This window comes from Thermobia domestica, chromosome 18 (genome assembly GCF_964235325.1).
Source record: "Thermobia domestica chromosome 18, izTheDome1.hap1.1, whole genome shotgun sequence".
Classification (NCBI taxonomy): domain Eukaryota; kingdom Metazoa; phylum Arthropoda; class Insecta; order Zygentoma; family Lepismatidae; genus Thermobia; species Thermobia domestica.
The window spans coordinates 177556468-177573565 of NC_137471.1; the positions used below are offsets into that span (position 1 = coordinate 177556468).

Below are 17098 nucleotides of genomic sequence, written 5' to 3' on the forward strand. Positions count from 1 at the left end.
AGGAAAATTTTGGTTTCCTTCTGGAAAACTCAAAACACTATTTTAGCTTCTTCTTCTTCTTCTTCTTCTTCTTATTATTATTATTATTATCCATAAATTATATTCAAGAAAGTTTTTATTATGCTTAATCAAGAACTATTGCCCGGGACAAAACGCTATACTTTTGTGCATAGCTATACAGGTAACCAAGAAAGTTCTGTCCCTTCTCGTGGAGGTCTGTGTTCAATTGGACCTCACACCGTGAGTTGAATGCGAGTGGAGATAAGGCGAACATCAGTTGTTGGTGTGGGTATATCCAAGATACTACCTGGTTGTGGCAATTCAGACACACCGTGAACTTGCGTAAAGACAGAGGGAACATGGGACATCCACAGAGCGTCATAAGAGTATGTATGCTGAACGAGTTCAAATGTAGTTCAAACGCCGCTGTAGCGGGACAGAATATATGCCAGGCCTTTGGTGAGGGTGTCGTGACGACGCGGACATTGCAGCGATGGTTTAACAAGTTTAAGGACGATGACGAAACACCCGAAAACACCACGTGCCAGAATACCAACGCATGTACAAAGAGGAACTGGGACTACAATTCAGTGTGTGGAGAAACCATTTGCAGCACATCCATCAATGGGTCTCTCATATTTTGACTCCGGGCCAGAAGGCAACGCGGCAGTCAACTGTGTTTATTTACTGTTTCGGAGCCATTTCTGGACAGTGCGTTGACATGTGATAAAAAGTGTGTCCTATACGAAGCTCCACGGTGCCGTCACCATTGGTTAGCATCCCATGAACCGATTTCAAAACAGCCAAAACCAGCACTGTACCAGAAAAAGGTCCTTCTGTGTGTTTGGTGCATCGGGAACTGCTACCACCTGGTCAGAGTATCAATGCAACTGTGTAGTGTCAACAGTTGAGCTGTGCTGAACAAAAACTCAAAACTCTGGAGCTATCACTTCTGAATTGCAAATGGGTCCTCGTTTACGGGAAAACGCTAAGTCCGACGTGGCTAGGATGACTCAGGACACCATTCTTCGCCTTGGATGGGAAACAATATTGCAACCACTATATTCCCCGGGTATTGCACCGTCCGATTATCACCTGTTCCATTCTTTGGACAATCACCTTAGAGGACGCCAGTTCAAATCCCTAGTAAAAGTCCAAAATGCACCTGATACTTTCTTCGTTTCACGGCCCACCAAGTTCTACCGCGATGGATTCCATGGCCTTCCAGAACGTTTCCAGAAGGTCGTCGATGCTGATGGGAACTATTTTTGATCTTCCAGATTAGGTGACATATCGATGTTCGAAGGTGGTGGGTGAAAAAGCAACAAAACTTTTCTTGGTTACCTTTATATTTAAATTTAAGACCTTGTATATAGAACCTACCTACACAAGACTGATTTTCTTTGAAATTTCACTTAGTTTCTTTACGGTTTCGTGACAAAAATGTTATTACACTGAGTAGAAATAAAAGAGAGAGCGAATGAAATCCAAATTGAATAAAAGCATTGTTTCTCACCAAATTTTCCATCGTCTATGTCTTTTAAAACACTTGTTAAAGCATATAAAAATATACTGTACTTACAAATCAGTTTAGTACCTTTGGTTTATGGGTGTATTTGTAGTACCTTGTTAAAACGTTTGTCTTCAAACAGTCAAATATAAATGCAGTAAATTGTGTAATCTGCTGTCACAAACACTATCCTATTTTTCGATCGGTATAAGGAAGAGATAATATACTATTTTTCGATCGGTATAGAAAAACAATATTTCTCCATACTATTTTACCATAAACTATTAATTGTCAATAAACTTTGTTACTTTTAAATGAATGAAGCGAGATAATTTTACTATGATGTTTTAAAAGCTGGTCATTTGGGGGGCCAGGAAACCATTTGGGGGGTGCTGGCCCCGATGGGCCCCCCTAGGCTACACCCCTGGTGTTATGTCTCTCAGAACATTGGCTCGAGGTAAATGAACAAATAATTATTCCGGGTTATAGTGTGGTTACTAGTTGTTGTAGAAACAGAATGAAATGTGTGAGGTGTTTGCATATTAATGAAAAACACATTTAACGCTTCACGCCCCAAAGTAATTGATAGAATAGAAATCACTGATAGACATTTTGAATATACTGCAGTAGAGTTGCCAAATAAAACGACTGATCAAATTATTATGTAGTGTATCGCACACCAGACTCCAAAGTACGTATATTCTTCAAAAAGCTACAACAGGTTTTAAGTGAAGTCGCCAATAAATATGATACAGTTGTACTATGCGGTGATTTTAACAGATACAAAAGAATCAACCACAATGCGTGATACATTCCTCAATATTTTATCAAGTTTTAATTTACGTATGAAAATATTTGAACCAACTCATTTCACGAGATCTTCCTGCAGTTCAACTGACAATATATTTACAAATCTTCATCTAAATCGTTACAGATCCCATACTCTTAGCATGACATTGAATAACCACGTAGCACAAGCGCTGAATTTGACACGTTTTTTTTCAAATATAGCGAACAAACTATAAGGATGTTAGGGTAAAGATACTATAACGAACACAAAATAGCAACATTTCTCTCTTTGCTTGAAAGCGAAAATTTTGTAAATGACGAAACTGTCAATCCTAACGTTAATAACATGAACAGATATTTTATTTATAGGTTTAAACTATTATTTGAAAGTGCCTTCTCTTTATCTAATGGAAAAGTAAACAACACACGTAACAAACCGTGGATTACAAATGAGATTATGGTTTCTAGTATGAAGCTAAAAGAGCTATTCAAACTTAGCAAACAAGCAAATATAGGAATTCTTGATTACTATAAAAAAATATAAATCCCTGTACAAAAAAGTTATTAATAAAGCCAAAAGGGACTATTATAGTAATAAAATAAACAATGCACAGGTTAAAAGCAGAGTTGTGGAAAATAAAGTATGAATTAGAAAAGAAAAATGAAAAACACAAAAATATAGAGTTACGTATAAAACGCAGTAACTTAACTAGAAATGATCCAAAGTTGCTTTCTGAATAATTAAATAATTACTTTTGTATCGGTTCAGAGAAAGCTATACGTGATATACCTACCCCAAGTGACACAAGTAGACTACAGCCGCTTAAGTACATCAGTAGGTCATTCTTTCTTACCCCAACTTCCCCACAGGAGATCGTGGAAGCAGTAAGTAAACTTGATAATAAAAAGTCTGCAGGAATGGATGATATTCCGCAGTTTCTTTTGAGGAATGTATCAACGTTATCGCACCTGGATTAGCAGACATCATTAATGAGTCATTTTTCCAGGGAATCTTTTCTCATGCACTAAAACTCTCAGGCGTTAAATCCTTGTTCAAAAAGGGATGTAGAAACGAAACAGACAACTACCGTCCCATATCACTTTCTTCTGTTTCTTCAAAACTTGTTGAGAGACTAGTATGTAAGCGACAAAGCCGTCGCGCGGGTTGTAAGCGCCCAGGGCAAGTGTTCCCAGGCGCTTCCCCTAGTGTATTCTGAAAAACAATCCAGAGTTTATTCTCTACTCCTAAATTTAAGTATGGAATGTAAGATAGAAGTTAGTATTGTGTCAGTCTTTTAAAGTGAATGGCTTTTGTAGTTAAAACATAAAAAGTTAATGGGAACATGGTTTTGAATTATTGAAATCAAGTGTTATTCTTGTTTATTTTGAACTTGATGTACATCAATATAGTAATAGCATAGAATATATAAGAATATATAAATATTATAACCCAATATGTAAGTGACAACAAAAACTGTAATTTTCTGGCTTTTGCTTACAAAAAAATCTTTTCTTTCAATTAACACACAAACTTTTCAGTAAATTTATCATAGCGTTAGAATACTTAAGTAACTATTTCAGGTGACGTTTGTAATGAGTTGTATTTGCTTCAATTCAATCCTATAATTATAATTTATGTTCAAAATCAAAATGCACGGTTAATGTTTGTTCTGGAAGGAGATGTTAAGGATACGTTGTTCCAAAACATGTACTGTAAAGATCATATAATGATAACATAAATATACTAATAAATTAAAATAGAAGAGAGCAAAATTAACTGTATAATGGCATATATATATATATATATATATATATATATATATATATATATATATATATATATATATAACTTCATTCAAACACTAAATGGCATTCTCCTGGTTTTTCTGTGAGCAAATGTGGACAATATCTCTCTGAAATCTAACTTTCTGTCTTTACCATTTCCAATAGCTACTATGGCCAATCAATTAAGTCTTTCCTGGGCCACTGTTGAGCGTAAATACGTCTTTATCAGCTTTAACTTACTAAAATATCAACGGGACAGGCATTCTTATATAAATATAAAAATAGAAAATTATTTTTAAAAAGATGTTTGTTGGACACAACGACGATTTGTGTTGTTGAAATTGTAATAGTTGACAGGGACGCAGCCAGAATTTCGATTCGGGAACACCAGCAAAGGGTGTCTGGGAATATCCCAGAGTACATGAGGTACGGCAAGTATCCTTCGAAAGCTTCCATGAAACTTAAGTGTTAAAATTGCATTACAATGCCTCTTTAAAAACGGTTTTCAGTTTAAACTAATATAGGATAGCCTAAATTTAAATTTTATTAAGATTTATTTTTCCATTCTACTGAGGTTGCCCTGGATCACAATCACAATCTATGATGTACTTCCAAAATCCACACTTTTATTTATGGCAAATAAGCCTAGTTAAATTCAATATTGTTGCTGGCACACAGTGAAAATAAACCAGAGTAAATAAATAAAAAAAAAAAAACATTTATAATCAAGGGCTGTAGTAGAGGGTACACGGCGGTACACACCGTATACACTCTGCTTAATCCTAGTCATTAGAGTGTATCTTCTGCTTCAATCCGTATAGTATTTTCTACTTTCGTTTCATCTATATTTATTAATGATAAAGTGACTATATCGCTTTAGTTCGTTACCGAATTCTCAATATATATATATATATATATATATATATATATATATATATATATATATATATATATATATATATATGTGTGTGTGTGTGTATCTGTCTGTCTGTCTATTATTTGCATTTTTTAATTTTTATTTTGAGCCCTCCATTCGAGAGAGCATCAAAAACTACCTGAAGGAAGCGATGGATTTTTCGCGACACTCTTACCATTCCCGAAATATTGGCCACAAAAAGGGCCGATTTTGTGAGCTTTAAGGAGTCATATCTCGTGAACCATAAGTTATAGAGAGATGATATTGGTGTTTATCAGTACCTAAGAGGGTTGTGAACATTTTGGTACCAAATAGTAACTGGTGGCCACCACTTCAAGAGTAGCTTCCGGAGAAGACTTTATCAAGGTTATTGTCACATTATCTATTTTATCGATGGTTTTCATTGTTACTGTTGTTATTATGCTACTATTACTTCGATGTTGTTATACAGGAAGGAATTAAAACACACATTTGTTAGTTTTAAGATCAGCTGGATAGATCAATGCAAAATGACGCATTTTTGTTCTAAGAAGATATCCAAGCGTTTTGAAGGTCGATTGGCTGTGATATTTCAATTGCTGAAAACCTTGTTCTCTGCTGATGAGAACCAAACTTGTTCGATATTTTTAAACTAAAGTATGAATATTTTTGATATTACATCAATGTTAATACATAACTTTGAGTATTACAGAACCTTTAAATTGAAATAGCAAATCATGTCTTAATGATCTTATTGAGTTAAATTTGGACACAATTTTCTTAATTCTGGCACATCAGGCGCTATTTTTTCTGTTCCTTCTTGGAGTGAATTGGTTCCTTCTCTATACCTACACCATTTATCTCACTAATGGTGTGATTTAAGTAAAGAATGTCATCAAGAAGGTAGCATTAAATGCCTTTAGACTATAAAATAGTAATGTGTACTTTATATTTTAATTCAATTAATTAATACATGAGTTTTACTTTGTTTATTAGAAAGTGCCTTCCATGTCTTTTACGATAATCATAGATAATCACAAAACCAGCGTATATGCTATGAAAACTTTAGAACTACATCGCTGGTTATAATCCCACCTTGCAATCGACACAGCAGTGGCGGCGCTACAGGGGGCGAGGAAGGGCTACCGCCACCCTAATATTTTTCGCATCCCTCCTTCGCCCCATTTTTCTATGAACAACAGAAGATAAAATAATAATAACATATACAACCGATAATAATAATATCCAAAGCAAAACAAGTGTGGTTACATGGCCACTCCACGAGTATTCTTGCCTCCCCTCTTGCCTGTCTACTATTACAAGCCTAGCGGCACTACTGCAACACAGACGCTTAGAATCACAAATGCTACTGTACTGTAGTTTCTTCCTGTGAAGAATTTAGTTTCCGGGGGTGGGGTATAATCAGCAACGAAACATATACAATCTATATATCAATCGATTCAGCATGACGAAACGAATCGATCAATACCGATTTTAATTACTTCCGGTTAACCACTTCTGGTTATATGAGCCTAATTTAGTTTCCGGTGGTGGAGTAAAAACAGCAACGAATCATATGTAATCTATATATTAATCGATCCAGCTTGACAAATTAAATCGATAGATACAGATTTCAACTACTTCCCGTTTACAGAGCATAATTCATTTACTGGAAGTGGAGCATAATCAGCAACAGAATATATATTTATTTAACTAAACGAAGAAATAAAGCTTCTGTATATTGCCGTAGAAGCATGGTTCACATCTTCTTGGAAAAGGAAGTTCTATTCTATGCACTGTCTCCAATACGTCTCAATACTGCTTTTATATTGATGACACATGGTCGTCAAATTTTGCCATATGTTAATTTACGTACACAACGATAGAACTTATAGCTTATTCTAAAGCGGTTTTCTTTGTATCTGCATGACCGACATATCAAACCTTACATTCAATTATTTTGCCACAATCGGTCAAAAAACAAAACCAATAGGTGCGAATACGCCCCGTAATCCGCGTCAATCCGAATTTAACTATGTGCCAACGTTCTCAATCATTTTCAGTCAAATTGTAACTATCGCATCCAACCCTGACTTTTGACCCTTACCAATTGGTATATGTATCGTAAGATACAGTGTCTCACATTAATATTAGGACTCTTCGAAATGTTTTAAAAATGATATATACTTCTGTTCACATACACTTGGAAACTCAAGAATCAAGACCAAGATGTTCAGAGACCAAGTCCAAAATGTGAGCATAGATCCATCACAATTCCCGCAAATCTATACAGAAGGAATTGCATTTCCCTCTATTCTTTATAAAGACAGTAGTTGCAAGACATACATCCTTAGAAAATACATTTTCCTACTTAAGCTCGAAATATCACACAGTCTGCAACCTTTCTACACATTAAACGCTCTATAAACTTTAAAATATCTCCGGTCACAGAGAAGATATTCCACGGCTTCCCCATGCCCGTGTTTCGTTGCTGATTATACCCCAACCCTGGAAACTAAATTGCGCTCAGTAAAGCGGAAGTAGTTAAAATCGGTCGATTGATTCGTTTTGTCATACTGAATCAATAGATATATAGATTGTACATGTTTCGTTGCTTGCTGATTATACCACAACCCCGTAAACTAAATTATTCCCTTTTTCCTTTTTTTTTCTTCGTTCCACAATTTGACCCTTGCTGTTCTATTTTGAAGGAGGCCAATGTCTGAGATGGAATCTAGAGTAATATAGAAACAATGCATGCATAAGTTTCATATGAAAAACAATTTGGTTGCTGTAGTTTTCTGAAGTCTGTTTTATTTATTTTACATTTTGTGTATTTTTGCATCTTTAAAAATAGGTATTGCAGAAAAAATTTCATTTATACGTACAATAAAATGTGCTAAATACCATATAATTAATTTTATGTAGAGAGAAAAAGCAGATTTTTCGTCTGCTGGTAATTACAAATGTGCTGATAGGATGTCGTGACAACCAGTGAAACCACTTCCCCGTCCGCAAGAATTGTACCAGAAGCCTTAGTTTCTCGCAAGTTACACACTAGGGCGCCGATCCAGCCCGAAGCTCATGTGGGCCCCACATTGTATTTATGAATATACAATATTTGGCATAATTGGAATGCAATTTGTCTTAAAATTCTTACATATGTACCTTCTGCATCTGAATGCCCTCCCCCAAATTTACAGAGAAATCGACGCCCTTTGTTACACCGGTTAACTTCGCCGCCGATCCAAGACATAGCAAAATGCGTCAGGGTGTTGCTTTCCATGCTGCTTAATCAGAATCAAGTTGACAAACAAATGTTGGTTGCTTTATTTATTTATTTCATTTTGCGCCGTAAGAACTTTGCGTTGGTGGCTTCGTCAAGAGATACATTCTTACAATTACAAATACAATTATTAGAAAAATAATATATAGTAATACAATATATATTATAATAATACAAAATATATGCGTAGCAATAAAACTTAAACTAAAAGTGTATTTTTAGAAAAAAAAATTTACCTTGTTTTATATATTTCAAAATTCAAATAAATCTTAATATTTACATTACAAAGAAAGATCACACTGAAGTTATTCATCTAAACCATAGAAAATATGTTTAAGTAACAGCAACTTGAGGTGTCTTTTTGCCTGCAAGTTTGGCATTCGTTTGACACGATCTGGCAATCTATTATAAAGTTTTATTCCTATGCGTTGTAACGAATTTTCAGTTCTTGTTAGACGGAAATTTTGTATATGAATATGATTGGTTGTTCTTGTGTTGTATTGGTGTAGGTCCGAATTAAGTTGGAAGTTTCTTTTATTTATATGTATGAATGATTTTGTTTCGAGAATGTATATACACGGCAATGGTAATATTTTAAGTTTCTGACACAGTGGTCTACTTGGTGTGTGAAACGGAACTGATAACATTATTCGTAACAGTTTCTTCTGCATTGTAAATACTTCCATCGTATGAAAGGTATTACCCCAGAAAATGATTCCATACGGTAGAATTGGCTGGATGAAGCCGAAATTAATTATTTTCAATGTTTCCGTAGTTAGAATCTCACTGAGTTTACGTATAAGATAGATTCTCGCTCTTAGTTTCCTCAACAATCATTCATATGTTCATCCCCTGTTAACTTAGAGGCTATTTTCAACCCTAAAAATTTACAAGTGTCAGATACCTGCATGAGTTCCCCGTCTATACATATTTGATGAATATTTAAAGAGTTCAGTTTTCCTTCATTGAAACTCATTATAGTCGTTTTTGCTGTATTTAAGTTGAGTTGGTTTGCTTTTATCCATTCTGTCGTGTTGTTAAATATGTATTCCTAGGAGCAAATTTTATTTGGAATTTCAACTAAAATGTTTGTATCGTCCGCAAAAAGTACGCTCTTGTTTGGAACCTAATAATCGGGGAGATTATTAATATATATATAAGGAAAAGTACAGGACCTATTATTGATCCTTGTGGAACTCCGTGCCTAATGTGCCTTACCTCTGATTTGGTTAGACCTATTCCCACATATTGCATGCGGTTAGTTAAATAGGATTTTTGAATCATAAATTGACATGACCTCTAATACCACAACTACGCAATTTATTCAATAAAATTTTGTGATTAACAAGGTCAAAGGCTTTTGTGAGATCGAGAAAAATTCCATATATTTTATTTCTGCTCTCTCTCGCGTTATATATATCACTTAGAAAAGCAACTACAGCATTGTTAATTGATTTGGACTTCCTTTGGAAAACCGAATTGGCTTTTCATGAAGATATTATTCTTTTCCATAAAGGGTTCCATCTGTTATACATAATAACTTTTTCTAAAATTTTGGAGAAAACAGATAGAATAGAGATAGGACGATAATTTCCTGTTCAGTAGTTGATTCTTTTTTTGTGTATGTCTTATTTTTGCAAGTTTAAGATCTTTTGCAAATGTTCCTTTTTCAAGAGAGGAATTACATGTATCAGTCAACGGTATAAGAAAATATTCGAGACACATTTTAAGCAAATACAAGGAATATCGTCAAGCCCAGAAGATTTTTTGTCTTCATTTTTTTAAATAATCGATCTTGTTTCTAACTCTGTGGTTGGTATTAAGTATATAGATTTCAAGTTGCTACACAATTTTATGTCACTCTTTTCAGCCCTAGAATTACTTGAGTATGTTTTTGCAACGTTGGCAAGAAATTCATTAAATAGGTTTGCAATATGGTGTTTATTTGTTATTTGTTGGCCATGGTGTATTATTTTTTAATTCCCATTTTCTGCAGTTTGGATGCGGTTGATTGTTTATTTACTATTTGCCATAGGGTTTTGATGTTTTTCTGACTTAGATATCCTGTTTGAAGTGTGCATTTTCTTTGCTTCTCTTATTACTTCTTTTAGAATACTTCTATATTTATTTAAATTTTCTTTTAGATTTCTATTATTCGACTTTTTCACAATTGTATGTAATTGCTTTTCTCTCATGCAGGAATAATTTATGTGTCGTGTTATCCAGTTATATCTATTTTTGTTAGAATATACCTTTTTCTTCTTAAGTGGAAAGGCTATTTCAAAATAGTGCCTAACGGTATTAATAAACTGTTTGTATTTGTTGTTTACGTTATTTTCTAGTAATGTGTCCGTCCAGTCATCCTTGCTAAGAAGATATTGAAAGTACTTCACGTTTGTTTCATGAAAGTTTCTTGCCCACTTACATTCTTTTCTATCAATTTTCCGATTTTGGGGTTAAAGTGTTATGTTTATTTGAACTGCATTATGGTCGGAGAGTGATGTGCTAAGATGATTTGTTTTAAAGGAAATAGTTTCATTATCTACTATAATTTGATCTATAAAAGATTCTGAGTTTTCTGTAATGCGGGTTGGAGTGTTTATAGTGTGTTGTACGCCGAAGGATTGCAAAGTGTTTGATAATATTGTTAGGTGATTTGATGGTGTCAGGAAATCAATGTTTAAGTCACCACATGATACAATTAATTAACTTTCCTTCTTAACTAGAGTTAACAGTTGTTCTAATTTTTGAACGAACCGGGGAAAGGAGCTGTCAGGTATTCTATACAAGACTATTATAATGAACCTATATGCTGATTTTTCGATTTCTATTACTGTATGCTTAAATGTCTGTTCATTTAGATACATGCTGTAGTTTTTACTTTATACTTTAATATTTCCCTCACAAACATTAAAGCACCACTGCACCTACTGTAAATCCGGCAAAATCCACCAACACATATAAAATTTATAAGACTATATACTCTATAATGCTTGCTCTATACTGTATACTGCTTGCTCCATTCTCCGACAAGCTCAACAGATTCTTGTATCCGCTAAGAGGTGCTGGTGTTGCAATTTCGTAAAGAAGCGCAGTGATGACATACAGTTAACCCTACAGTGCATAGTGAGACACAATTGGGCAAATAATCTGTGCTTCTCTACATAACGGTATGTAGTTGCTAATGCATGTTGAACCAGATTGGGAACATTCGAAGCTAGTTGTAATTACACAATTTCCATATAGATGGTGCTATTAATTGTACTAATACTTGCGTTCCTAATTTTTGTTTTCTCTGCCAATTTTTTTTTTCAAAAAAGAAATCATGTATAGTAGTGTCAAAGCCACGAGACATTTTTATTTGTACTTGGGGTGAGCCAAAGCTAAAACAATAACATGTGCTTCAATTATTTGTTTACCGCCGGTAAACGCTGTAACACCTAGAAATCACCACTGATAACAACGCAACGAAAAAGGTAAAAAGTCATTATAGTGCTCAGTGACGACGCCAGCTTCAATTTCTTAGGGGGCAAAGGAGGGGCAGATACATTTTTTGAGGGATGGCTATTTTTCATACCAAAATTTTGGTTTTATTGTTTCGTAGTAGTAGAAATCCATAGATAAGTAGTAGTAGAAATAGAAGTAGGAATGCAATACAACGTTTCGCAGGCGCGCAGGTGTGTTTCATTGTCGTTTTCATCTTTAACCGTGTAACGTGGGTTCCTATCACCACGGCATGGTGCGTCCTCAGGTTGCGGATCGAGGAGAAGGCCTCTAGATATAGAGGTTAGCTGCGAATATACTGAATAAGCAGTCACGGACAGACAACTAGGAGTGGCCCTCCAGCTTGGGAGTTTGGATAAGGCTAACAACCACATTCTGTAAAAAAGGCACTTATTCAGAAACATTCAGAAAAGTCTCGGACAAGGAATGATAACTTGGTACGACCTCAGCAAAAGAAAATTGACATGAGATTTGGAACATGGAATATTAGAAGTCTTTATAGAGCAGGCACGTTAAAATCCGTAACGAGTGAGTAAGAGAAATACAGAATGGACCTAGTAGGAGTTCAGGAAGTTAGGTGGGAAGGAAATAAAAAACACCAATTAGGAACAGGGTTTTTCGTTCACAAACGAATATTACCAGCAATTAACAGGTTGAATTTGTTACTGGCAGACTTTTTTTTATTATTCTTAAGGGTCGGTGGTGTGATATTATTGTTTTAAATGTACATGCCCCAACAGAAGATAAGGATGACGATATAAAAGACAGTTTCTACGAAGAAGTGGAACGGATATTTGACCAATTCCCCCGATACCATATGGAAATTCTATTAGGGGATTTCAATGCGAAGGTAGGGCGAGAGGATATTTTCAAACCAATTATTGAGAACGAAAGTTTGCATAAGGAAAGTAATGACAACGGTGTTAGACTCGTGCACTTTGCAACATCCAAAAACCTAATCGTGAAGAGTACAAAATTTCCACATCGCGACGTTCATAAATACACTTGGATATCACCAGACGGAAAAACACATAATCAAATTGATCACGTTTTAGTAGATAGAAGGCAATCTAGCATAATTGATGCCCAATCATTTAGAGGGGCTGATTGTGACACTGATTACTACCTGGTAGCAGCAATAATTCGAGAGAGATTATCATTGAATAAAGAAAATATTCAATGTCCGAAAACGGAGAGATTTAATTTAAAGAAATTAAAACAGAGCCAGGTAAGAGAGGATTACCAGATTGAAGTTTCGAATAGATTTTCGGTTGTAGAAGATTCGGAGTGCACTAGTGTTCAGGATACTTGGATTGAAATCAGAGATAGCATTAAAATTTCAGCAAAAGAGAAACTGGGAAACGCGGAAATACGTAGGAACAAACCATGGTTCGACCAGGAATGCATTAAAGCAGCAGAGAAAAGAAAACAGGTAAAATTACGGTGGCTACAAAATCCGAATGAAATAACTACACAAAATTTCTCAGACATCAGGCGGGAAACTTCCAAAACTTTTAGAACAATGAAACGCGATTTTCTGAAAGCTAAAATTAAGGAACTTGAAGATAATAGTAAAAATTAAAACATTCTGGACATGTATAAGGGGATGAACGAATTTATGAAAGGCTATCAACCTCGTGCTTATATATTAAAGAAAGCTGACGGAACAGTTCTCACTGATACGGATAGCATGTTAAATAGATGGAAAGATATCTTTGACGATTTGCTTAACACGCAACCAAAAACTAGTGTGCGTAGAGCCAAGGAGATACACACCGCACAACCGTATATTCCAGAACCCAACCGAATAGAAGTGGAAACCGCTATAAAGAAATTCCGGGTGTAAAAGTAATTCCGGCTGAGTTAATTTTAGCTGGAGGCAAAAAATTGTGGAACAAGATACACAAACTCATTCTCCTTATCTGGAACAAGGAAGAGTGGAAAGAATCAATCATTGCTCCAATCCACAAGGCGACAAAACTGACTGATAATTATCGAGGCATTTCTCTTCTGTCAACATCCTATATATCCTTTCAAATATTCTACTAGCAAGATTGACCCCATACGCAGATGAAATTATTGGAGATTATGAGTGCTGATTTAGACGAAATCGATCAACTATCGACCAAATATTTACCATTCGCCAAATGCTCGAAAAGAACTGGGAATACAATACGCCGGTATATCAAGTACGGTATTTATTGATTTTAGAAAGGCGTACTACACGGTTAGGAGAGAAACATTATACAACATTGTTACAGAACTTGAAATACGGAGAAAGCTAATTAGATTAATTAAAATATGTTTAAATGAATCCCAAAGTAAAGTCCGGGTAGGAAAATTTTTTCCCACGAGCTTTCACGTCGAAAATGGCCTGAAACAAGGAGATGCGCTGTCGCCATTGTTATTCAACTTTGTTCTGGAATACACTATAAGGAAAATCAAAGATAGAAACCAGGGCTTAGAGTTGAACGGTATGCACCAGGTTATGGAATATGTTGATGATGTAAATTTAATAGGGGATGATAGGAGAACTATAGAATGAAATGCAGAGATCTTATTAAACGCTTCCAGGGACACCGGTTTAGAAGCAAATGCAGAGAAAACTAAATACATGGAAGTTTATCGGGACCGTAATACAGCAAAGTAAGAATACGTTAAAATATTAAATAATACTTTTGATAAAGTGGATACTTTCATATATCGAGGATCAATATTAACAGACGATAATCATATTCACGAAAAAATTAAATGAAATATAGACTAAAAGCAGGGAATTCATGTAACTCTTCGGTTCAAAATCTCTTGTCGTCGCGAATTCTGTCGAGGAATTTGAAGCTTAAAATATATAAAACGATAATCATGTCTGTTATTCTGTATGGTTGGGAAACATGGTCACTGACTCTGGTTGAAGAACATAGACTGAATGCATTTGAGAATAAGATCCTGAGACGAATATTCGGACACAAGAGGAACGAGAATGGGGAATGGCGGAAACTCCATAACGAGGAACTACATAATTTGTACGGTTTACCCAACATTGTTAGGGTCATTATGTCTAGGAGGCTTAAGTGGGCTGGTCATGTAGCTAGAATGGAAGAAAGTAGAAATACTTTCAAAATTTTGACTGGAAGACCAATCGGAAAACGACCATTAGGAAGACCTATGCGCAAATGGGAGGACAATATTAAGATGGATCTTGCAGAGAGAGGAATACAAAGTAGAAACTGGATCCAATTGGCTAAGGGTAGAAGTCAGCGGGGAGCTTTTGTGATCACGGCATTGAACCTTAGGGTTACATAGGCCATAGAGTTAGTTAGTTTGTTTCATCGTATAACGTTTAAATTGAAGGTATTCAAGTAAAATGCTCAACTAACCAATAAGATAACGTCTGCACATGAAATATTTTTAATGCAACATTTGATAGCCTAAACACACACTGAATGACGTTTACTTTGCAAGTAACACATTCGTCTATATCATACCTAGTAACTATATGCTACATACAGGGCTGGATTTAGGAGGGTGCAAAGCTGCATGTGCACACCTTTCGTTGTAAATATACCCTATCTAAAATCAGAAGCTAGCAGTGAAAGTAGCACCCTTTTCCAAAACTTTGTGCCATCATATTGGTTTGGGGCTTAAAAGAAAGCAGAGCTTTACGAAAGCAATAGTTTAAGTCAATTTTCTAAATTTTGAAAGAAGTACGACTTCGAGTGTCATGTTTTAAGCCTCACTCTGTACGTTACGTTGTTTTTGAATTACAACCCTTTGAAGTTCATTTTCCACACGCTTTCGGCACCTTATATCGCCGGAACTATTCGTCAGTACTAACCGAAGTTCCAGAGGATTTTTTTTTACTTGTTTCGGTGTCAGGAATCAGCTTCCGAAGTTTGTTCAAATAGTTTCTTACAACCCTGTATACATTGTTCAGTAAACCCTAAAGAAATATTGAGTACTGTACTTCCGCCATATGCTACCTTAACACTGAATATGAATTTGTGGTACCTGCAGTTTGTAGAGTCTATCATAGTATGCTTGAGAAACTTGTATTACTGAGGTATCTATTTAGTTCCCTTTCTGATTTTACTTTAACTCTTGTTTAGATATTCGTCTGTTGAATAAAAACAATGTTGCATAAGGTAATTTTAAAATTCTTTCTTAAAATGAGTTTCTAGTCTTATATTTTTAATTTCCCTTGGTAATTTGTTATATATAAGAATCCCAACATATTAAGAACTTTTCTTATAAATGCATGTATTGTGGGCTATTAATGAAATATTTCCTCTTTTTCTGGTGTCGTATTCGTGCTGATCACTATGTCGAGTAAGAACATGGCCTAGGCTTTTCTTTACAAATAACAGCAGATGGAAAATGTATAGAGAAGGTAACGGCAGTATATTGAGTTTTTTAAATATTGGCCTGTAATGCTCATTATATTTTGATTTGGTAGATATTCTTACAATCCTTTTTTGGAACCTGAATATTGCTTTACTTTTAGATGTTTCCCCAAAAAGTAATTTCGTAAATCAATATCTTTTGAAACAGACTAAAATAAATTACTTTGAGTGTAGAGAGGCTTGATACGTTAGAAAGTATTTTAATTGCATAGGACACTTGACTTAGCTTCGCGGTAAGTGACAGTATATGATCATCCCATGTAAGGGTGTCTGGTATGTACGATAATCCCAAAAACATATATATATATGCGTATTACAAGAGGCTGCTGAAAAACTTATAGCCCAACCCAGAGTGTAGGTACAATGAGTAAAAACATACTTTTTTTTTTATCTACAGATACAATTTTCATATTAATGAAATTCTTATTGTGTTTTTCACTTCTCGGAAGTCATTAGTTGTACCCAATCAGGAAATTTCACGAACATCGAGGTCACAGCTGTCATAAAACTTTTGTATCACGAAGGAATCTTATCGAAGTAAATTCATAAGGAAATAGTGAAATACTACGGGACTCTCCTCCATTATATACAGTGGTAAAGTGTATGGCACAGTTTAAACGTGGCGAGTTTTCAACGTGTGATTTTTTACATCCAGGATTACCAAAAGCATTGACTGTCCTCGAATTCGTGACATTATTCTTTAAAATTGCAAAATTTTAGCAAAACGGGTGGCAGAGATTGAGATCATTTCTCTGGAACAAGTCGGCAGTAATGACTTGGACACGTGCAAGGTCTCGGCATAATGGGTTTCCAAAAATCTGTCAGATCAAAAGTGTGACGTCATCAAGGAAAGTCTTCTATATTTTCACCATAACGACGATCAATTTCTGTGACGAATAATAATCCATTAATAAAATATGGTTGTACCA

General features: G+C 35.1%; 1 protein-coding gene across 1 annotated transcript in view; it reads right to left on the reverse strand.

Annotated features, from left to right (window-relative positions):
• LOC145675563 (uncharacterized) overlaps positions 1 to 17098 on the reverse strand; it is a 95790-nt gene that overhangs the window by 48905 nt on the left and 29787 nt on the right. The gene's annotated exons all lie outside the window — the stretch shown is intronic.